This window comes from Gallus gallus, chromosome 26, assembly GCF_016699485.2.
Source record: "Gallus gallus isolate bGalGal1 chromosome 26, bGalGal1.mat.broiler.GRCg7b, whole genome shotgun sequence".
Lineage (NCBI taxonomy): Eukaryota > Metazoa > Chordata > Aves > Galliformes > Phasianidae > Gallus > Gallus gallus.
Genome location: NC_052557.1, coordinates 4,535,842 through 4,559,950, shown reverse-complemented (window position 1 = coordinate 4,559,950; position 24,109 = coordinate 4,535,842). Strand labels below are relative to the sequence as shown.

Here is a 24,109-nt window from a genome sequence, read left to right as displayed (position 1 = left end):
ATGGGACTGATGTGGTAGAACAGAAGTGATGAAATGGAGATGGTGGGATGAAGGTGTTGGGATGGAGATGATGGGATGGAGGTGATGGGATGCAGGTGATGGGATGGATGAGTTGGGGTAGAGGTGGTGGGATGGAGGTGATGAGACAGTGATGTTGGGATGCAGATGGTGGGATGGAGGTGATAGGGTGAAAATGATGGGACAGAGGTGATAGAATGAAGGCGTTGGAATGCACATGATGGGATGGAGATGTTGAGATGGTGGTGATGGGACAGAAGTAATGGAACTGACGTGATAGGATGGAGGTGATGAGACAGAGCCTTTCACCCCCACATTTCTCCCATGAACCTCAGAATTAGCCCAACTGGGATGTCTCTGCCCTTTCCCAGCCCTATGTCCATTGGACAGAACAGCCCCGGGCTGTTGCTGTGCGGTGTTGGCAGGAGATCATCAGGGTCCTGGCAGCTGGCGGGGTCAGAGCCCAGCATAGCGCTGCTCGGGGCTGATGCCATCTCTGCTCGGATCATCCGCAGCACTGTGATTGCTGCACAGGGACCAACTCCGGATATTAAAGCTCCTCAGAGAGCCACATCCCAACCCAGCACCGCTCAACATCCCCAAAATTACCCCAGGGACAAATTGGCCCACCAGACCTACAGCGCTGACAGCAACAGCTCAGAAACAGCGTGAAATCTAAATTAAGTTGAGAGTCTCTTTTCTAAACAAATTCCTTCTTGAAGAACCAAACCCAGACTTCATTATAACAACTCAATTATACACGAGGCTGAGCTCCAGTGCGCTCACAGAGACAAGAAGTTTGCCGTGAGTGTTTCACGCTTCGCTCAAATTATGACTTCCTTCAATGCAAATGGGAGGTTCGGCGAGCAATGCACATTTCCCCAATGCTGCTCAGAAAACAAATTACATCGATGTCTATTAGGAAGCAGAAGCAGGGCTTCTGTAGGAACAGTGGTTTCTCCAGGGTGAATTTCTGTGAGGTCTCTCCAGGGTTGCGTTGTGGGGTGAGAAAGCAAAGAGTGACCCCAAAGAGCCTCCAGGACAGCAGAGCCATCCCTGCTGCTCTGCACAGAACTCAGCCCACTGCACCGTGGGTTTGATGGATGCTATTGAAGCACCAGCAGCAGGAGCAGATCTCAGCACATGGGCAGTTCTTGGGGGGCTGACCCCCTCTGGGGGGGACCAGGGGGCAAAGCCCTCTCCTGTGGCCCCATCTCTCTCCCAATCAATAAACAATGAGCAAATATGCAGCATGAGAGCAGTAAATAAACTTCTGTAGCCCCCCGGTGTCCCTCTGCCAAATAAACTCAGTAGGGATACATTTTTTCTTGAGCCATCTTTCACACCAAATAAAGTCTTGAGGAATAAAGTGACACTTCTGGCAGGTGCTGAAGCCGTGCTCACAGAGGCACTCAGTGTGTCCTTCTCCTGTCGCTCATCGTCCCCAAAGCTGCAGAACACCCATTTGCAAGGACAGACCCCACATCAACACTGGTGAGAGGCAGAAGCTCAGAGCAGCATCATAGTCTCAGCCTTTGCTCTGAATACAGTGCACAGCAGCTTAGGAAACACAAATGTGTGACTTCCATCCCTGCTTGGAGGCACTGGGGAACGCTGCTGCTCACCCTCCTGAGTTCCCACCCAACGTTATCTCGCTTTCTATCACAGCAGCAGCTTCCAATGGGCTCAGAGTGAGGTCGTGAGATTTTGTGTTCTTCATACAATTCCATCAAACTGCCTCAGGAAGAAGAAAATAAACCCTGCAATAAGTCTTCCTGCTGATTATTTGCTGGGATGGATGGATGGATGGATGGATGGATGGATGGATGGATGGATGGATGGATGGATGGATGGATAAAAAAATAAAAGAAGAAGAATTTACAGGTAATTTCCTTGTCAAAAGTTCCTGTCTATAAATACAATCAAGATAAGAATGACATAGCAAATAGCTCTTTTTCTCTCCTGAATGAATTATTCAGTTCACCACTGATCCTCTCTAACTGCTTTATATTGCCTTCTGCTTTCTGTATTTATTTTACTTTATTTAGTGCTGTAGAGAAGCGCCGCCAATAATTGAAATGAATTCAGGCAATTGCAGGATCCCACAAATCCCTCCTGGGGCCCCAGCTCAGCCCGAGCCTCCCCTGCTCCTTCCTCACTCTTCTCTCCAAGCCATCACAAACCGTCTGTGTGTCCCAGCACAACATGTGGATCTGGGCTCTCTTCTTATGCAGAAGCAGTCCCAACAGCAGGAGAACTGGTGTTGGAATCACCCAGTCCTGGACAAGCCCTGCTTTGGGTTGCAGCTGTGTTTTAGGAGAGGTTTATGGGAGCCACAGGGATGGGAATCATAGAATCGTGGAATGGTTTAGGTTGGAAGGGACCTCTACAACCACTGAGTCTCAAACCCCCGCTGGATGCCCCTCACAAGATCAGACCAGGGATGCCCTTTGGCACCTCCAGGGATGGGGAACCCACAGCTCTGGGCAGCAGTGCCAGCACCTCAACCCCTCTGAGTAAAGAATTTTTTTTTCCTAGCACCTGAAGACATCCATGATTGCCCCAACCCAGGTGGAACACCTTGGCCTTGCAGAACCTCATTTGGCTCTTTTGGGCCCACTTCTCAAACCTGTCCAGGTCCCTCTGGATGGCGTCCCTTCTTTCTGTTGTATCAACTGCACCCCTCAGCTTGATGTCATCAGTAAAGTTGCTGTGGGTGGACTTGGTTCCACTGTCTATGTCACTGCAGAGCACGAGTCCCAGGATAGACCTCTGGGGGACACCACTCCTCACCAACCTCCACCCACACATAGAGCCATTGATAACGACTCTGATTATGACCACCCAACCAAGTCCTCCTCCAACCAACAGTCCAGCCTTCAAATCCATCTCTCCAACTTAGCGTGAGGTGTCAGACCATGTCAAAGGCCTTGCACAAGGGAGCAGCCATGTGTTCTCCTTCCCAGCACGGAGGGATGGAGAGAAGCCCAAGGAATGGTTATCGACCCACTGAACTGCAAATGTGTGGTTGAGGAGATTGAGAACAGCCAAGCCCAGGAAAATTCCCCTTGGTCATGTTCCTTAATTGTTCGTCCTTGGAGAGACAGCAACCTCTGCTCTATACGCCTGTGCTGGATTTTTTGTTTTCTTTTTAAAAGTAAGACAGAAATCCTCGTAACACATCAATAAAGAGCCACGCTGTAGACAGCATCTGAAAGCAAGAAAATAATATTACTACAGAAAAGGAAAAAAAAAAAAAAAAAAGCAACACAACAGCACCAAAAGCTAATAAAAGCATTACTCGAGAAACAGAACTGTTTCGAAGCAGCCAAAGAATATCCACAATGATGATTCAATTACACAGAAGATTAGTGTTGGTCTGTCTGCGGAGCCAAGAGTTTCTCACGGAGGTTTTGAGCCGACGAATGGGTGATGACTTCATAAAACCTGAGCGTAATGGGGTGGAGGGACAAGAAAAACAAACAACAAAAAAACAAGAAGAAAAATGCCCCCAAAACAGCAGAAACCAGACCAATAAAATCTCATTCCAATCATGGAACAAATCGTGTAGATTTTTTTTTTTTTTTTTCCCTGGGAGCAGATTTCAGCTAGGGCAACATTTCTTTAAGGTATTGATTAGCAATTAGAGAGGTGTTTTAGCTGCTTCTCTGCTGTGTCCCTGTCATTCCCTCCAGAATTTCAATTCCACGAGTACTATTTCCATCCTGCAGCGGAGCCAGGCGAGAATCACTGCCCAACCCCACAGCTCCAGGCACTCCCTGCTGCTAAAGGATTTGGGGTGGAGTGGGGTCCAGCTTCAGAAAAAATAGAAAACCCTGAAAAGGATGAAAAATAATCTTGATTTGAGCCAGGAGGTGGTGGATGGCTTGGAATACATTGGGCACGGGGCTGGGGTGTAGGAGTCTGCTTAACTCACAGAGTTTTATCAGCCAGAGCTTTGGTTTGCCCCATAGGCGCTATATCAGCAGCCATCCCACTCAGCATGAAGGGCAGCAACCAGGAGAGGAGGCTCTGTGGAACAGATTACCCAGAGAAGCTATGGGTGTCCCATCCCTGGAGGTGCCCAAGGCCAAGCTGGGAGGGGGGGCACCCATTTTACAGCAGAGGCAGGGCTTTAAGGTCCCTTCCAACCCAACCATCCCATGGTTCTATGATCTTTAAGGTCCCTTCCAACCCAACCATCCCATGGTTCTGTGATCTTTAAGGTCCCTTCCAACCCAACCACTCCATGGAAATATGATCTTTAAGGACCCTTCCAACCCAAACATTCTATGATTCTATGATTCTACAAAGATACCAATGAAGACTTGCACTGAAAACCATCAAACTCAAAACACATTGCCTTCAATAATCAACAGAGGGAAGCCACCATCACCTCCCACAAAGGAGTGGCCAGTCTTTTCCTCTAGTGGTAATTTTCCTGCCTTTTTATTTGGTTCCACTTAAAATGGGGATTCTTAAGAGCAAGAAAAATAACAAACGGATTTCTCTTCAGATAATTCATAAGGGCTCCGAGTGCATTGTAAATGCATGCCTTTATCCAACAGGCAATTTGATGTATTTCATAGACTGCTTTTGTATCAGTTTGCTGCACAATATCCTCTATGGAAATTGTGGCTGGCTTAATGCTCTCTTTAGCAAACAGCGTAATTGCCCCCTGCAATTTGTTGCCTGGAAAGGTTACTGGAAAAAAAAAAAGAAAAAAAAAAGGAGGGGAGAGAAGATCAACTTTGGTGGCTGGAGAATGAAGGAGGAGAGAGAGAATTCCAGCAGCATTTGAGATGAGATTTATTCTGGGCCAAGGAATGCAATTACAGAGTGGCACAGCCCGATCCCACCCAACCCCACTGCTGGCATGGGGTGTTCCCCAGCATGACCCGAATCACAGTGAACACGTGCACAGGCATTGAGCTGCAAGGATGAGATGCACAGAGCATCGATCCCACAGCAGCGAAAGGGCAGGTGGCAAAACTGAGGGAGGAGACGGCAGTGGGATGGAAAGAGGAAACCCCAACAGAAAGGGATGGGAGCAGAGGGGTGGCTGCAGCAGGAGAGGGAGAGGGAGGATGCAGAGGGGAGCGCGGGAGGCGCGGAGACGGCAGGCAGTGTTTATTAATTTTCTGCTTGGCTGCCTTTGGTGCCATAGCTCCGAGATCATGGAGCCGCTCCACACTCTATTAAATAATTCAATCTGCGAAGAATCCAAGTGTGTAAGCGAACACTCTTATGCGTCTTAAAATTTAATTGCAGAGCTAAACAAGATTAAGTGCAAGGAAGACATAAAAGATATGAAAATAGATGCCGGGGCTTTTGTTTCTCTCGCTGCCCGAGCCCTGCACAGGAACCTTTCCCCATTTTTCACACTGCTCCGCTAAAGAGCCTGAGCCTCTTTCATCTGCTACCCCCTCCCTTTGTTCTATTTACAGCTGTGTTTGCAAGCAGCGGGCTCGCAAATCACTTAATATCCATTAGAGCAGCTCCATTCACCCTGCTCTAGGCTCCTGCTCCAGCAGCCTTTCTGCTACAAATCCTCACGCTCAAGGCTTTCAGCAACCAGCTCCGAACTGGAGCCCCCAGATTGGAGCCCACCACCACCACCTCTCTCTCACCAGGTGACCATTGCTCAGATGTGAGCGCTGCAGATTTGCTTTGAACACCCACAGTGCACAAAGCACCTGGTCCTGCCCCAAAGCTGCACGTCTGCACGTAGGACCCAACCAGCACCTCCCAGGGCAATGCTCAGCTCCCAGCTGCCCGGCTTGCAAGGGCAGTGTTGGGGTGCAGAGAGGGAACATGGGGCTGAGTTCTCGCAGGGTCTGTTCCCAGCACTGCTGCTTCTTTTGCTCACAGCTGCAACGGTGTTTGGAGCTGAGCATCGCCGGGGATGGTGGAGAGGGAAGCGAGGAGGAGGGATTATGGGGGAGGAACGGGGGAATGGAGAGCTGCCTGCGTGCTCATGGTTTAATAGGAAGAGCCCTGTTCCTGCTCACTGAGCATGCTGCCCATTAGCTCCTGATGTGGGCCAGCACCTTTGAGCACTTCTACAGGGAGGAGAATAAAAGCCAAGCGGGGCCAGAGGAGCAAGCAAAGCCTCAGCGCATGGGAGGAAAATGTCACGCCATTTTACAGACGTGGAAACTGGGATCCATTGAGGCCAATAAGTCACACACACAGGGGTTGGTGGAGGAAGGAGAATGCCTGCTGGTTCCCAAAGTACAGGACCCAAAGAGATCCCATCCCCTCACCTGCAACAGAGAGCAGTGCAGACACAGCTTTGGGGCGATAAGTGTTTCATGAGCATCTCAGCTTTTAACTAGAGTTGCCATCAACTCCACGCAGGGAGGGAAAGGAGCATCTAAAACACTTTCCGTGTTGAAGTCACGAGGAGCAGATGCAGGGGGGTACTGCCATGCTGTGCTCTGACGCATGCCTTGACCCATCTCCAGCAGCTCACCTGCCATCACCCACAGCCAGGACCATCCCTGCCCCACATAGCTCAGCACCAGCATCCATTGGGGGTCAGCCCTCCAGCACGGCTGGTGCTGCAGGAGATGCTGAGCTGTTGGTAATGTCACCCGGACCGTGGGAACGGCTGCGTGCCATTCGTTCCCTCCTGCAAAATGTCACAGCGAAAAGGAAATGTGGCACCGAGTCGGAGCGTTTTCATATCTTTGCCGAGAGATCAATCAAAATGCTGTTTCTTCACAGGGAAAGCAATCTCAGACACCTCCCGCAAGCCTGCCTTCACCCAAACAGGGCGTCGCGGAGATCTCATCTCTGTTATTACATGAGCTCACAGGTGTATTAATATAATTACTTGCAAAGGGCAACAAGTGAGACCTGAGGCTACTTTGTCTTCATCTGCTTTGCTGCCGGGCTCATAGCTGTTGATGGCTGCTGTTACACCGGCTGTTGGGAATGCAAACTGCCACTAAGCCACGTTTTCACTGTCTGAAATCTCACGCAAAGCCTCTCCCGCCCCAAAAGAAGGGGGACAGCTTGCTGGGTGAGGGGACAAGCAGCAGAACGATCTGCGAGAGCACTGTGCTGCTGCACAAACCCCGTGCCCCAGCACTGGGACGGACAGCACACAGCACTGCTCAGATCCAGGCAACTCCCCCCCAGTACATGGAGGGGTCACTCATTTCCCAAGCCCCATCCAATGCGCCTCGCACACCTCCCCACGCGTGCCCCCCCGGTGACAGATTGCTGTTATAACATTTATGGTGATTGATGGATGGCATAGCAACAAGTGAATTAACCAGGCGCGCGCGCTGACATGAGTGGCGGTAAATGTCATAAAAGATCAACCATTATATTCCAAGCATGGCTTTCCAACCGCTGAGCGAAACCAATTGAGGTGATTTAGTGGAAATGAAGACTGCAGAGAGCACGCAGAGGAGAAGAGGAAGTTTGGAGCAGTGCTGAACTCTGCACAGAGCCTCGCACAGCACTGCAGCGTCGCTACCCATCAGATTATCTCCACTGGGGACAGTTCTGGGGTCAGCCCATGTGCCGCAGCCCAGCGCATCCCAATGGACCAACCCACCAAGAGCTGGGCTGAACCCAACCCTTCCAACAGGACAAATCCAACCAACCTGTATTCCAAAGACATCTGCCCCCCCCAAAAATAACATCGTTTTGCTGCAGTGGCACTTTAAATCTCGAGCAATTGTAAAACCAATTTGCACTTAGGAACGTTCAATTTGTTTGCAGGTGTTTTCCCCTTAAGTTGCGCTGGGTAATGCAGGCGGGTGCTGCAAAGCTCGCTGCAAAGTGGGTCCAGCACTGCGCTGATCTGAGTGTGAATTGGAAGGCACGACAGCGGGATGCTGAGCTTCTCCATCAGGGAAATTAATTTGAAGGAGCTGGGTGAGATGTGGCCAGGGCAGAGCTGGGTCACCTGTGTGCACACGCTGCTTTCCTAATGGAAAAAGGGACCACGGTCCTTTGGAGGCAGCAAGGAGGAGACCCACGATGGCAAAGTCAGGGCTGGTTGTCATCATCTGAGGGACAGCAGAGGACAAAGGCCGATGACAGAGAGGGCCAAAGGAGCGGGCAGCAGGGCTGCCCAGAAGCCGTGTGTGCAGGGTTAACAAGCAATCAGTGGATGCTTTAATTAACTAAATGAAATTGACTTAATTAAATGCGGTTACTAAGAGGTCCCACGTGTCACATGTCACTGGTTAGAGCTGAGGGTGCCAACAAGTGCAACAACCTCAGCTCTTCACGAAAGGAGTTCAAGCCAATGAGTCTGCAAGAAAATCCCCAATTTCAGCTTTGGTCTGAGGCATTCCGCTGTTCTTTCCTAACCCACCCAAACTCAATCACCCAAATTGCTGTGATTTCCCCCACATTTCTCAAGGGCACTCATACAGCACACAGCAAGGGCAGATTTGCCCAAAGCAGAGCATCTCCATCTCACGCAACATCAGTGAGAAGCCACAGAAGGGCCCCAAATCCCATTCCCACACCGACAGCGGTGCAGCGCCGTCAGAGCCTCCACGTGTGCTGTCAGAGGGAGCTCAGCCCGCAGACATCTGCGTCACAGCGGCTTTCTCTTCCCTAAACCTATTTGCTGCCAGCACGGAGTGACGTGGCTGGAGCTGAGAGTGGGATTACTGGTAAAGCTGGGAAGTGCTCTGCTGCATAATGAGGGTCACAGAGCATCCATGATGAAGCTGCACTGCTGGCACGGGGTGAGGATGCAGAGTCTCCCCATGAGATTTCCTCTTTGCAGCAGGGCAGAACAAGACCCAGCAGGAGGAGGAGCGACCAAACCCAAACCCAACTCATCCATCACCTTAACCGGCCACGCTGACGCCCGGAGCTGCTCTCCCTCACCTTGCAGCCAGCTGCCACGCAGTGCTCAGCTATTGATCCTCCGGATGCCCGTGTGATTGGAGTCTGAAATCTAATGCCTACGAAGTCCAGCCAAACCCAAACCTCTCAAATCATGTTGACACGTTTAGGAGGTGCTGGGCGCTTCATCCTCGCCGGTCCGATATGTAATTATGTAAGTGTCACCATGATGTAGGTGTTTGGCAGGGCAATAAAGCCCCCGGAGCCCTGACAGCCGCCGCTGCCGTTCCACGCTGCCCGCGAGAGCGCTTGCTGCCAATTTCTTTCTGTAGTTAGACTGGAGGAAATAGAGCTCAATAAAGCTGTGTGTGGATCACGGAGGAAAGTTTGTCTTGAAAAATGGGTGGAGGAGATGTCGGAGCACTGCTGTCACCCCAGGCCTGCACGGGTTTAAGTGTTATTCGCTTTCTGTGCTGCTTGCCAGGCAACACGGTTGGCTGGAGATGCAGGATCCAACCCCACGCCTTCCATTTCTCCACCCCACAGCTTCAGTACACTTCACGTGGCAGCTGCCAGGTCCCACCTCAGCTCCCATTGCCTTCCTCTGCACATAGGGCTGGGGGGTCTGGGAGCATGGCACAACTCCCAGCAGCTCCAGGGCTCCTCAGTGCCATCAGGTTGCAGTTGATGCCCCTCATTGCCAGCCACAGCCCATCGGTGGCTGCCGGTTGTCAGACCCACATCAGCCCTTCGGCCAGCAGGGCTGCAGCAGCCATGGCAAATTCTGGATGCCATCCAGAGAGACACAGACAGGCAGCGCAGTGAGGAGAACCTCGTGAGGTTCAACAAAGCCAAGTGCAAGGGTCATGGTAACCCGCAGTGTCAGTACAAGCTGGGGGTGTAAGGATGGAGCACAGCCCTGCCAAAAAGGGTCTGGGGGTACTGATGGGTGGCAGCTGGGGATGAGCCAGCACTGTGCCCTCACAGCACAGAAAGCCAACTGTATCCTGGGTGCACCCCTCCCGGATTCCCTAATTCCTCCAAAGCACTCAAAGCTTTACTGCTGCCTGGGACACCCCCTGCCAGCTGCAGCCATGAGCGGGGTGCTGGGAGGCAGTGGGGCTGCACTCCTGGCTGATGTTCCCCCAAAGAGCACAAACAATTCCCAGCAGTTCAGTTCCTCCCATCAGGGCTCAGGAAGCATGACTGCTCCTCACTAATACGTCTTTTGCTTGATGAGCTGTCGATGGCAGGAGGATTTAATCTCCCATACCCTTTCTCTCTCCCAAATCCACTAAGGTGAAGGCACTTCATTACAGAACCACTCAGCTGTCTGTTCCCATCGATCACGCTTTGGCATGGGTGACCTCGGATCGATAGGCTGCCGATTATTTAGTGCATGTTCACCCATGTCAAATGCCAGCAGGGCAGGCATGGTGCTGCCTGAGTGAGGAACCTGGCACTGCTCCATCCCAAACAGCTCACGGGCAGTAGCGGAGCCCCACGGCCGCTCTATATCAATTCAGGATGCCGAGCAGAGGGAGGAAGGCAGTTCCCCCCACTTTGCTCTCAAGCCAAACCCCTGTGCTGTAACTACCTGATGATTCATCCGCCTCCAAGAGATGTCCCTTCCAACCAGCCGCAGTCTGACTTTTTAATCAAATCCTTTGCTTCCTTCTCCCCGTAGAGCCAAAGCCGTTTTTCTATTACATACTGATTGATCAAGCCTTCGCAAGCAGGCTGTCAGCATCTTCCTGATCCCTCATTTCCAGTCCCCACACACAGCAGGTTGCAGGGCTGAGCCCGCTCGCTCCAGCAGCAGCAAACAGATACATAAATGCACGCAATTAGGGGGAGGAGGCGGGGAGGAGACGTGGATCCTGCTTTGGATTTTATGCCCCCAGCCCATAAGTTTATGTTATAGAGTAGGCAGTGTTAGCACTAAAACACGTGAGCAGGGGAGAAGGACACGGGGGTGAGCCCAAAATGCTGCCTGGTGCCAGGGTAGAGATGCTCACACCATCCTTGCGCTGTGCAAAAATAGAAGGAAAATAGGAGAGTCTCCAGAGCTCCGGCATGCCTCGTGCTAATGAGTTGTTTTCCACAGCAAGAAATAGTCAGAACAAGCCCAAACTCTGCTAAACAAGGGCTGTGGCCGCAACAGGCCAAAGATCAGCTTCCCCCAAGGAGAACGTTGACGAGGAAGTAAAAATACAAAATGCAGCACTTCGTTCCCTTCCACCGTATCGCCTGGCAAATTAAATAGCAGTGATGTGAGTGCTGGGAAGGAAGTGATCCCCCTCTGGAGCTGGGCTGTCCCACAGCCCCACGGCTCACGCAGGCTCGCAGCTGTTTGCTGGGATGGGGAGCCCAAGGGAAGCGGTGCTGCATTGCAGCCCTGTGCTGCTATGGATGCAGGGAAGTGGGAGAGGGCTTTACTCCTGCACAGCACAGGGCAGGTGCAAAGGTGGCAGCAGCCCCAGCACCGGAGCTGTGTGCACCACAGCTGCATGGCTTCGTAGATAATTAACACCAAAAGGGTGCTGCGCTCCTCCCTCCTGCCCATCTCCTGACAGCGGAGAGCAAGAGTGCTGCAACAGAGAGGGAAGAGGAGGAAACGCATGCCTTTTTTCCTCTTCCCTCCCACCTTCCCTTTCTTTCCAGTCTCCCTCCAGGAGCACAGGCAGCCACAGGACTCCCTGCCCCAGCCTGGCACCGTTGTGCAGCCAACAGCAGGGCCAGGATGCACATTTGGGAACAGGACACGACGCCCACACTCTGCAGGACGGATGCAGGACCTGCCTGCCCAAGTGATGCAGAACCCCCAGGAGAGTCCAACCCGGTCCTGTTCTCTCTCCTCACACGAGCCAGGGGTGGGGGGCACACACTCTCAGAGCCCACCCGCTCCCTGCTGCGGGCTGAGCTGTATCACCTGCTGCCCGCTGGCAAAGAGCCACCTTATCTGTGCAGGGAGGGAGAGCAGGGCCGCCCTGCCTATCAGCGATCAGCGGATTACCAGCAGCTTATCAGTTTATTAGGGGACAAAAGACACTTAGCAGAAGGGTTCTGAGACAGTGCGAGAGGCTGATAAGGAACAGCCCGGCTTCTTAGACACGCCACGTCTGGCACATCACAGGCTGAGGGGCCGCATTACAAAATAAGTAAGTGCTCCGAGCCCTTTGGGCAAGCGATAGCGCTCCTGGGAGCCCGACGGCGCTGCCTTGATGTGGGATCTCTCCTTGATGTAGAATCCCTCGCAGAGCCATTGCACCCACACCCCGCTGTGCACCACGGCTCTCCCAGCCTGCAGCTCTCTGCCTCTGCCCAGCATCCATCCCTGCCCGGCTCCCATCGCATCATCCCAATGCTCAGCCCCATTGCTGCCCCTTCGGCCCTATCCTGGCCCTCCCACTCTTGGGCCAGGAGAACTGGGGCTCCGCATATGGGTTGGCGATGGAAGAGGGAAGCAGAAAGCACCAAGGCAGTGCACGTGAGTGCATCAGTGGAAAACACCTACGAGGCTTTAATTTCCTCCCAAAGTGTCACAAAGCTCCATCGCTTCTTTTCCTTCCCTTCTTTATTTATTTTTTTTCTTTTATTTCATTCCTTTTAATTAGGAACATAATGGAACTCAATCCACTTGCAATCTCTTCTGGAAAGAAACAGCCCTCCCTGGACTCCAAATGGCCTGCCTAATAGGGTTAGAGTCTGTAATAAGCCCAAGACAAAATTTTCTACTTCCTCATATTAATTATCTCCACTGATCAACGCTGCTACACAGCAGCACCGGAGCACACAGGGGATGCACGGGGACAGATGAGGGCTGGCTGTGGGGGGAGCACACTCTGGGCACCCTCTTTGCATCCAGGGCTGCAGGAACACCTCCAGTTCCCCCAGCAGCACAGGACGGATGGAGGACGGGGCAGTCTGGCCTTGGGCTCCTTGAACTCCCATCAGACAAAGCACAGTGCTGTTGGCATGGGAAATGGGGAGGGAGGGCCTTAGGGGGGCTAGGAGCAGAGGCAATGTCTTACCATATAATAATAGGAAGAGGGGAACATGGATAAATAGGCTGACAGCTAAAGCCATTTAGAGAGACAGACAGACACAGCAGGTGAATAATGATAATGACCTTCTAACGAGCTTACATCTGCACAGCACCTTGCCTTCCACTGAATCCCAAAATGCTTTACAGAAACAAAAAAATCCCAACCAATCCTCCAACCCTTTGCTGTTTTATTGCCTAAACTAAAGGTGTGGTGGGGGATACTGCAGCTGAGCTGTGCTCGGGATGGAAGGGAACACTCTGGGAGATGGAGGTGAGCACCAGGTGCCAGGCTGCTGCTTCTCTGATGGGTGCCCCCAAACGCATCGCTGGTAGGGCAGAAAGGCCATGGTCCAGGAATGGGTCACTACTTCAGGAAAGAAGCATTATTTTCCCACCACAGCTGCCTACTTCGACATTCCTCTTCCCTATGGCTTTCCTCACTCTCTCTGACACCACAGCCAGCATGAAATGCAGACCCCCCCAGGACACCTCCCACACTGTGCACCAGGACTCAGAGCAGTTCCCAACCAGCTGCCCAGACCCCAGACCCCATCATGTGCTCAAGGGCCATTCACAGCCCTGCCTGGGAAATAGGACTTCAAGAAAAGCCACTCCAGCACTGCTCTGAATCCACCCAGTTGCCTCCAGGTTCTGGGAACCATCGGTTAGGATTTCTTGGGCTGTTTCTTTTGCTTCATGTCCAGCTCCAATCCAGTCCTTGTTTTTCACCCAGACTCAGAGCAGAAGCTTTCAATATACCTATTTTAGGACTACCTCCAGGTCCCATCCTACTGGCTAATCACCACTGTAAACCTGAGCTGTTATTACCTCTCGGTAGGCTGGGAATGCATGTGCTCCCCCAAGCTGTGTTCTCAAAGCAATTGTCTCCATAGACCTTTGGGGTAAAAGGTGAGCATTCAGGACTATTTCTTCCAGCCCAGCTCTGCTCTAATTTCCAACTCTATTTGTTCTATTGAGTGGTTATCAAGTTAAAAATGCAAGGACTATAGATTTCTTTCCAGCTTAAATATCTGAAAACAAGTGTGCTAATGAGCAATCTGACCACCATAAAAATGATTACTGACAGCACTTCAAGGACCCAACTTTACTGCCTTTAGAACTCCTAACAGCAGCAGAATACTGCTGATTGTCCCAGAGCCATCAATCCAGCACAGCAAAGGGGAATTTCTGGATGAATGCTTATAGGAGCATAAAACAAGCAGAGAAGAAGGGGAAAAAAAAACCAGGAACCAAATCATCTCTCGCCAAAGCTGCTCCAATCCTATGGCTATGACAAGCTTAAGAGGTCGAGGACAAGATTTTCCAGTGCTCCTAAATCACTGCCACCACTGCAGTTCAGCGTGGCAGAGAGTTTTTAACATGCCAGTTGCTTTCAAAGGTCTTTGCAGTGATCACTGCCACCCCTGTGGCATTCAAAGTACCTTCTAACGAGTCCAATAGGGGATCCCATGCCAGACATGGGTCCCTGCTGACCCAGTGATGCTCCACACAGAGTCCTCAAAGCAGAGACACCAACATGCAGCAGGCCTGTAGAGCAGAATGCTTAAAGGGGGAATAAGAACCCAATAACTCTGTGTCAGTGGGAACCTCATTAAACCCCAGGAGGTCTCACTGAGCCCCATCTCCCATTGCCTGGAGAAAGAGAGCCTTCACGAGGAAGCAGACTGTGCACACGTGACGTGGATCCAGCCTGCTGATTAGCAACGCTTGGCAAGAGCACGCAAGCTGAGATTTATAAAGTCGCTCCCTGCAAGGCAGATGAACATCTTAATCTCTTAGTCCACTTTTAATAAAAACCTGACATTAAAACATGTTTGCACATTGTTTTGCATTTGCTGGTGAGCTGCGGTTTCAATCTGCGGCTGCGGCTCCCTGCGGTCTCAGGGATGAGCTGGCTCCTGGCTGCAAAAGCATCTTCCCCTCTGCTGCAATGTGAGTGCCAAAGGGCTGCAAGGGAAAATGAAGCCAGAGGCAAGGGGCTGACAGGAACAAGAGCCCCACGCCTGGGGATTTGCTGTGCAGTTTCACACCAGTCGCATGCTGCAGCTGAACCTGCAAAAGAGGCAGTGATGGATATGCAGATGGGGGAATGCCACCTCCACCTCCTGCAGCCTTTGTGCTCATCCCAACCCAACAGGACTGGTTGAAAGCTGCCATCTCCAACAAGCAGAGACAAAACCCTCATCTGTGCTCTCTGTTGCCCAGACCCTACCAGGCTGACGTGGAAGCATGAACCCGGCTGCTGCTTCCAGGGAGGGCAGAGCAAAGAGCAGAGGAGAGCCAAGCGCATCATCCCCTTATTCCACAGCTGCCATCCCTGTGCTACACAGTCCTGCAGGGATCCTACTGCCCCAGGTCCAGCCGGAGCCTCAGCAAGAGCTTTTGCCTACTGCAAATTTCCTCTCCCAACCCCTTGAACCCACCAGGACTGTCTCAGGAAGTCCTGAGGAAAATGAGCAAATATGCAAATACAGAACTACTCGGATACTGACTTCAACTTGGAGGTATGCAACAAAACCCTGCCTTTCTCCAGTGGCTGATGACTGATGTTGCAGTGTACTCTGCCCATCTGCTAGGATATAATCCTTACTGGAGAAAAAGAAGGGTCAGAAAAGAATCCTGCACCATTCAAACACAGCATGGGGGTTTACAGGTGCCTGATATGTCCTGTGTTACTCTGCTGCTCACACGTTTTAGGGTTCGGCTTTGTTCTTGAAAAAATTCTGATGGTAAATGAAGTCAGCCTCAGGGAACAGCAGGAAGATGTGTGTCTATCTGTTGTCTCTCAGGCTGAGCAATGACCCTCAGGGCAGCACCACCAGCACCCACACCCCCAGGCAGGTCTGTGCCCCATTGCTCACCCAGCAGCAGCTTGGGTTGGGTCAGCAGCGGGGCAGGAGGGTGCTCGGGGTGACAGCAGTGACGCAGCCACACAAAATGAGGTCTGTTTCCACTCCAGAGCCAAAGGGACTCTCGCCTCGCTGACAGTGTGAACACGCCACAGCAGCACAGGCACATGCACTATTCAAAGGGTTTTTCTTCTGGGCAAGATTGAATGAAGCCAGAATTGCAGGCAGAAAATAAAGCTTAACGTCATATTGAGCGTGCAGGGAAGAGATCTCCATCCTGGCACCTGGATGGCATCAGCACAATGCCATCCTGCATTCCACCTGCAGGCAGGTGGAAGCAGAGCTGTTCTGAAACATTCTGGGGTCACCTTCTGACTGTCAGTGATCTGTTGTTCCCTTCCACCCATCACCTACCCACCCTGACCATCTGAAATGGAGCCTCTTACATATCTACCAAGAGCGCACTCCCACTGCATGGCTAGCTCCAGTTCTGAAGGACTAATTGCTGTTGAGGCTGCTGGAATTGAACTGTGAGCACTGATAAAAAGGAAGATAAATTTGGAGGGAAGAGGAGCAGTGTTCCTAATGGTTTCCTGGCCATCCTCAAGAGCACCGAACCCACAGCAGCCGCGCAGCCCGTGCAGCAGCTCACAGTTCATGCACTCCTGCAGTGATTTTTACCCTGTGTGATCAGCCAGGAGAGAACAGAAAGTTCCCAGCCCTGGAGAAACAGCCCAAGGCAATCCAGCTCGACTCAGATGAAAACTCAGAGGGCACACCAGGAAGCATTTCTGGCTTCAGATGAATTAGGAGCAAATCACAAAATGCTAAAACCACATCAGGGGATGTAAGCAACTTCAGTCCCAACTAATTTGTGTTCAAAGGCAGCCCAGCCTTGGGGATAGGTTTTGCAACAGCCACCGTGGGCATTCCTGCCTCGGCAATTCCAAATCAGATTTGCTTTAGACCCCTCCTGCATTGGCACACCCCGCTGCCCAAACCCTGCGCTCCCGCTGGGATCTGACAGCCAAGCGCTGATCCCGCTGGCTTCCATCAGCCACCTGCAAGGGGTATCCTGCCAGGAGAAGGCAAGGCACTCTGCTGCCTGCAGCAGGCAGCGGGGGCTGCTCAGCGGGGCTGTGGGGACATGGGGAGAGAAGCACCAGACCCGCTGACATGGGTCCAGGGGAGCTGACAAAGTGACAAGGGTCTGTTTTTATACTGTCACCTTCTTGTCCTCAGAAGAAAAGTATGCAGTCCCGAGGGCTTTTCAAGTGCTGGATGAATCCTTCTCTAACACCCAGCACTGTTCATACGTAGTGTGTAGGACAAAGAAAATGTAAGAGGGATGCGGTTGAAGCGTTACTCAGGAAGCCAACAAACAAGACATTGCCCTGGTACACTGATCAAGGCTAATCCCGTCTCCTCCTCACCCATCTTTACATCCCAGGGCCATAGCTTCCTAAAAGAAGGGGATGTACCAGGGGAGCACCTCACAGCCCTGTACAAACCCATCCCATTTGGGTTACAGACAGAGCACGGTGGTAGGGTCAGCCCTGTGGGCTGGCAGAGCTCTGCAGTCCAGTCCATGGGGAGGAAGGGAGGGATGGAGTCAGGAAGAGGTAAGACGTGCTGCCTTCTGTGAGTAATAAAACAGGCAGATTTTAGCAGCTGGAAAAGTCAAATGGCTTTGCAGGAGAATGAAGTTGAGGGAAGTCTGCCCACACTGGCCAGATGCAAACTGGTATCATGGAATCATAGAATTGCAAGGGTTGGAAGGGACCTCAAGAGACCATCAAGAGGAGCCATTGCCATGTTGAGCCCTGACTTCAGCCCAGGCAGACAGAACTACTGAATGCAAAAGAGTCAGAAAGAGGGGAAAAGGGGACTTATTGGTGATTGGAACCACAGGATCACTACTCTGCTCACCCCAGTGGCTTTTTGCAGTTCGGATTACCCAACCTCTGCCCAAGCCTTGGTGCTTGGGGACATGGCTTACTGAGCATGGGGGGGATGGGCTGATAGTTGGACTAGATCATCTTAGAGGTCTTTTCCAGCCTTAGCGATTCTATGTCCTACAGATACTTGTGCTGTGTGCCCTGGGGCTGTGCTCTTACCCAAACCCCAGCTACCCCTGCTGGCATCCCTGGGAAACGGCTTTGAGCAGGTCACCAAGAACAGGTGTTGTTTTACCCAAGCTGGAGTTCCTCCAACCTACGCAGAGCTCTTCCCACCAAGAAGCCTCGTGAAGAGCTGCTGGAAAATAAATAAATAAACCAAAGTTGGTGGCCCTTCTGTGCGTAAAGCTGTCGCATCGACCGAAGAGAGGGGAAAGAGAGAAATAAAGGTCGGCTGTCCCAGAGGGATTACTGTGATGCCACGCTTTCTCCCGGCAATTCAGGCATTGATTTCCAAGAGCTTTGCCCTCTGTCTCAACCCCGCACAGCTCTCCCCTCCCCGTGCTGCTGGCTGTGACAAAGTCAGGGGCTGCGGTGACAGAAAGCAGTTGGTGAGGAATCAGGCGGTCCGTCGGCGACGCACGTTGCTGCTTCTCACAAGTGCTGCTTGGAGATCACGAAATACATCCACCAAGTGAAACACTTCAGAGAGCCTTCGCAAGCAATTAATGTCTGCGGGCTCCCATCGGGGGGTGTGGGATATTAAAAGGAACGCGCTCTGTGCAAGCACAGGAACTCAGATTGGTTCCTTGGTTCAGACTGGTTTGTAGATAGCAGGAAATGAGAGTTTTGCTCCTCGCTCGTGAATCTGTTTGCTCTCAGTTTGCAGAAAAGGCCACGGACGGCTCCTGCAGAAGGGTTTACTCCATTTCAAAAGTCATCCCTTCACTTCCATCTGCTGCTTCACACCCTCCTCTATTCGCAGAGAGGTGACCTGCGGAGAGCTGCTGCCCCCACAGACAGGGGAGTCACGCCAGTGCAAACACCAAGCTGGATAATTAAAGCATATTTACATCCTAAAGCTCACACTGCGCTGAGCAAACTCATTTCAAGTCAGGGATGGGTCAGACCAACAGTGACCTGCCTCCGTCAGACCTGCAGGGAGAAGGAAGGAGGTGCAGGGAGATTTGCAGGAGGAGAAGGAAGCCCTTTTATCCTAATTACAGCACAGCCCAGTTGAGCTCGGCTACCACCTTTCCAACACCTTCCACCAAACCACTTAATCACCATAAATGAGTTTCTGTAATTACAGCAGGAAGTGATTTATCTTGGGGTCCAGAGGTTTAGAAGCATGACCTGAAGAGAAAGCCGGTGTCAGCAAAGAGGATAACTTACTTGCAGGGTGATCTCTGAGCCGCACAGCCAAGCTTGGAGTCTCTAAATCCCTCCCTGATCCATCCCAGAGCCAGTAAACATCATGTTTGTGTGTGCTGAGCATACCCCTCCAGGGATCATCTGCTGCGTGCTGTCTGGCACCAACAGGGAAGGGAAGGGAAAAGAAAAGGGAGAAGGGAGAAGAAAAGGGTGAAGGGAAGGGAAGGGAAGGGAAGGGAAGGGAAGGGAAGGGAAGGGAAGGGAAGGGAAGGGAAGGGAAGGGAAGGGAAGGGAAGGGAAGGGAAGGGAAGGGAAGGGAAGGGAAGGGAAGGGAAGGGAAGGGAAGGGAAGGGAAGGGAAGGGAAGGGAAGGGAAGGGAAGGGAAGGGAAGGGAAGGGAAGGGAAGGGAAGGGAAGGGAAGGGAAGGGAAGGGAAGGGAAGGGAAGGGAAGGGAAGGGAAGGGAAGGGAAGGGAAGGGAAGGGAAGGGAAGGGAAGGGAAGGGAAGGGAAGGGAAGGGAAGGAAGGGGGAGGGGGAAAGGGGGGGGAAGGGAAAAGGGAAAAGGGAAAAGGGAAAAGGGAAAAGGGAAAAGGGAAAAGGGAAAAGGGAAAAGGGAAAAGGGAAAAGGGAAAAGGGAAAAGGGAAAAGGGAAAAGGGAAAAGGGAAAAGGGAAGGGAATGGAATGGAAGAAGAGAAAGGGAAAGAGAAAGGAAGAAGAGAAAGGGGAAGGGGAAGGGAGAAGGGAAAAGGGAAGAGAGTAAGGAAAAGGGAAGGGAGAAGAGAAAGGGGAAAGGGGAGGGAAAGGGAAAAGGGGAGGGGAAAGGAAAGAGGAAGGGGAAGGGGAGGAGGAGGGGGAGGGGTGGTGGAAGGTCATAGCCTAAGAGCCAGACAGGCCAGGAGGGCACTTCCATCCCCAGCCACAAATACCAGGGAACAGGAAAAGCACACACAGCAGCCACAGCAGACCCCCTTTCCTTGTATTCATCACCTGTTCCTGCAAACGGTTGGAAAAGGAATTCCTCAGCTTCACACGGCTCTTGCCTTGGCAGCTGCGCTTAAGTCAATATTCATTTGCTGTGTGTGGCAACTTTAGTTAGGTACTCAAGAAAACAAACACTTGTGCACCGTTCTGTCTGGAAAAAGCAGGTTTTGACTTAGCAGCGTCTCCACTGACTTGCTGTGGAAAGGTCTGGAGCACGTGCTGCTCTCACTGAGCAACCCAGGGAATTGCATTCTATTGACTTTAGTCAGTAAGATCAACATCATGTTTGTTTCTGTGCACAGCCCCAGCAGTTTAGATTGAGCAAAAGGGTCTGCAGCCAGCAACCCCAGAGCACTCCTCGCAGTGCTTTAGACATGCAAATTGGCACTATGGCTTCATCTGAAAGCTCAGCGTTAATTTTTCTTCTCCAGAGCTACCCAAGGAAAACCAAGCACAGAATTCAGCCACAGCAGGCTGTCGGGGCATCCATTTCCTAGTGCCCGATCCAACGTCCCCCAAAATTAAAAGGAAAATCATGAGAAGCTGTGGATGTCCCATCCCTGCAGGTGCTCAAGGCCAGGTTAGATGGGACCCAGGGCAGCCTGATCCAGTGGGTGGCAACTGGCCCAAGGCAGGGGGTTGGAACTCCATGATATTTAAGGTTCCTTCCAACCTAAGCCATTCTATGATTCCCTCAGGCTCTGGGTTTGGGCTCTGGAGCCAGATTTTGCAGAGCACTCGGGACTCACAGCAAACCCCCATGAAGGAAGGATGCTGCTCTCATAACTGCTGCATAGGAGAGGATCAAAGGGCGACAAAGCCTACAGGCATCAAACCACTGCACACTTCGTCCTCCCCACACTTCCGTGCTCCTGAGCCCAAAGCAGCCTCTAGCAACAAACCCTCTCCCCAAAACGTGCAGTAGATGGAGCTGGGGAAAGGCAGAGCCAAAACAATGCAGCTGGGTGCAGGCAGCCCACAGCAAGAAGAGATCAGAGCCACAGCTTTGTCCCTGGTCCAGACCTGAAAGGCTGAGGTCAGCCCCGTGCTGAGCAGCCAGAGCGCACCAGGGAAGCTTCTAAAGTGTGTTTATCAAAGCGAGTTGGATAAACACTGCCACTGCTCAGCAGGCCTCTCATAGGCACTTACCAACCCAGGCACTCAATGCGAGAGACAGCATGCACTGGCAAAGCACTGAGCACTGCCTGGAGCTCACGATGGGAGTCACGGGCAAGAGGCAAATCCATTCCAGTCCAAAGCAATGAGCAGAGCAAATCCTGACCCCAGCACTGCTGCTAGGCACCATCACTCCTCAAGAGATGGATGAGTCCCCATTGCCCAGAGGGGGTAGAGAAGCATCCCATCAGCAGCGGGATTAGGATTGCAGATCGTCTCTCTGGGAATGAAGGGCTGAGAAGGGTTTTGGCTGCACATCCTGGAAACTGCTGTGTCTGGGGGCAGTTGGTGCTTCGGATTAAATGAGTAGAAGCATTCAAAACAACAAAAAAAAGAGAGAGAGCGTTTCTGTTTCACCCGACAGCAGCAGGTTTGGGCACTTTTGGAGGCACTTCCCCTGCAGAAGAGACCAGATCAATACGCAGAGAAAGCATGAGTGAAATGCATTCAGTAGTCCCTTGTTTTATTCCACACAGGTTCACATGCAAAGGAAAACATTCTCGTCAGAAAAGCAAAGCAGGAACAATGAATTCTTGATTTTGCACACTTTATTTTCCCCACCAGCAAGCTCCAAATCAAAACCACTCGCGTTACAAGCGGCAGTAAGTGCGCTTTGTGCCTGCAGCTCCAGCTGGGGTCTGCGAGTCAAGCTGAGCTCTTTCCACTTCACACACCACAGCCCCACCAGCACGAGATCCTCACATCAAAGCCACGTTTGCAGCCACTTCGTTAGAGCACAGTGCAGGAGAGGCTCTGTCTCCCTCTTCTACAGCTGCAGTCTGTGCTGCATATGGGGGGAAAAACAGTCTTCTTTGCTAAGGATGAGTTCTGAAGTGCTGCTGGTTGTGGCTGTCCAGAGAAGCTGTGGGTGCCCCATCCCTGGAGGTGCCCAAGGCCGGGTCGGATGGGGGGCAGCCTGATGTGGTGGGTGGCACCCAGCCCATGGCAGGGGGTTGGAACTGGATGATCTTTAAGGCCTCCTCCAACCTGAGCCATTCTGTGATTCTCTGAAGCAGATCCTGGGGATCATGAGAATGACCCCAAAACCCAATGATTTACTCGCAGGCACAGCCTCTGCCCTCACACTGTCCCAGTCTGGCACTGCACGTTAATTAGAGATTAATGATGAGCAGCAGAGTGCAGGCGCCAGTGCCCTCTACTGGGACCAGTCCACAGGGCTTACAGGGTGTGCAGGGCCCTGTGCAGCTCCCAGCAGGAGGGATGGATTCATGGACACTCAGCCCATCTAGGCTGGTGCAGTAGAGGTGCAAAGCCCGTTCCAGCACACCCACCCCAAGCACTGCCCAGGCTCCTTCCTCTCCCATCTCCCACTGCCTCCCCACATCTCCCCAAGCTGCATTTAAGAGTGCTGCCATCAGGCAGTAGGAAATCAAATGGTGCTATCAGAGCACATTAGGACGAACACATCCTGGCCCACTGCCCAGCTGCTGAGCCATGCTCCAGCCCGGCTCGGAGCCTCCCATCACTTCAGAGAGGCACCTCCACGTCTCTGAGCTGAATCAAGTTTGACAGTGCTCAGGAAAAGAGAAGATCCCAAGGGAAAGGAGAGGAAGGGGGAAGGTGGGCTTTACAATTTATAAAACCACTTTCAGTTTGACTGCATTAGCTTTGCCTTAGGCTCCAAAACATGACAAAAGGCAGCCAGAAAGAGAGGGGGAGTGGGAATGGGGGAGGGAGAAGGGGAATGGCAAAGAAGGAGAAAGCTGTAATTGCAATTGCTGGAATTCACTTTTAATGCTAGCTGCTGAATACAGTAAACACACTCCCAAGTCCAGGGAATAAGCATTGATTTTTTTTTTTTTTCTTTTTGGCAAGTGTTCCAATGAAAAGCTTCAGATCAATCCTGCCCTGTCAGACACTTTTGCCTCTTGGCCTCCAATTACTCACTCTCCACGTACATCCTTCCTCATCTCACCTTGGCTGGGCACACCTGATGCTGATGGAGCACTGTCTCACCCCGCTGTGCCGGAGGGTGCAGAGGGGAGCAGCGTGGCACCCAGCACAGGGGGTGCACGTGGGAGAGGGGACAGCAGGAGGGAGGATGTGCAAAGCCTTCATCCACGCTTCTTCCTCCTCACCACCTTGCACACAACACGGGAAACACTCTGAGGGTTCAGTCACACCACAGCTCTGTGACGGCTGAATCAAGGCAAAAAGGCTGCCTTTCAATCCGGATATTTGCAGGCTTTCTAATAAGGTTTTGCCTCTCCCAAACGTCTCAGAGGTAGAAGCCAGGGGGGAAATGCTGGGATGGCAACACCAGCACAACCAGCACTTCCCCTGCTTGGGTAGCACAGTGATCCTTCCTGGCTGCAGAACCCTGGGCTGCCAGCTTCAAAGCGACAGGGAAAAAATCCACTTTGCCAGAGAACAACCCAACGTTCCCCTTGGAACCGCCGCGCAGACACGCTGTAAGGGCTTTACAATAAGCATGGCATTGACTTTGATTGCCACTCCGTGTCTAATTCGGGAAGATAAGACGTGTGAAACAAGAACCACTCGTGAGCTATTTGTTGTAGGGTTTGGGGTTGTTGGTTTGTTGGGTTTTTTTTTTATGCTTCCTAGGACTTTACCCCCCCGGATTGCAGCATTTCATTGATCTCCAAGAACAGAGGAAAAGAAATTAGTTAGCAAAATATAGATTGGGGAATAGGGACAGGAGCTCCACCGTCACTCAGATGACAAGACACGCTGTCCTCTGTAATGTCAGGATGAGGGCAAAGCTGCATTTATTCCAGATGAGCCTCACACAAATGCTTCTCTGCCACCATAGCAAAGGGAAGGCATTGGGTGCAACGCACTCATGATGTGCTGTCATACTGCAGAGAGATCTTCTCTGCCAGAACCACCACCATCACCCACCATCTTCACCTCTGCTTACATGAACTGATCAACAGCAT

The 24,109-nt window shown here is 51.9% G+C and overlaps 1 long non-coding RNA gene across 1 annotated transcript; it reads right to left on the bottom strand.

Moving 5' to 3' along the window:
* Positions 1 to 734: 734 nt before the first annotated feature.
* LOC121107633 lies at positions 735 to 19,283 on the bottom strand. Its single transcript, XR_005841914.1, has 3 exons — positions 19,053 to 19,283; positions 17,877 to 18,015; positions 735 to 14,962 (listed from the first exon to the last, which is right to left on the bottom strand). It is a non-coding gene; the product is annotated as an uncharacterized LOC121107633 (long non-coding RNA).
* Positions 19,284 to 24,109: the final 4,826 nt, after the last annotated feature.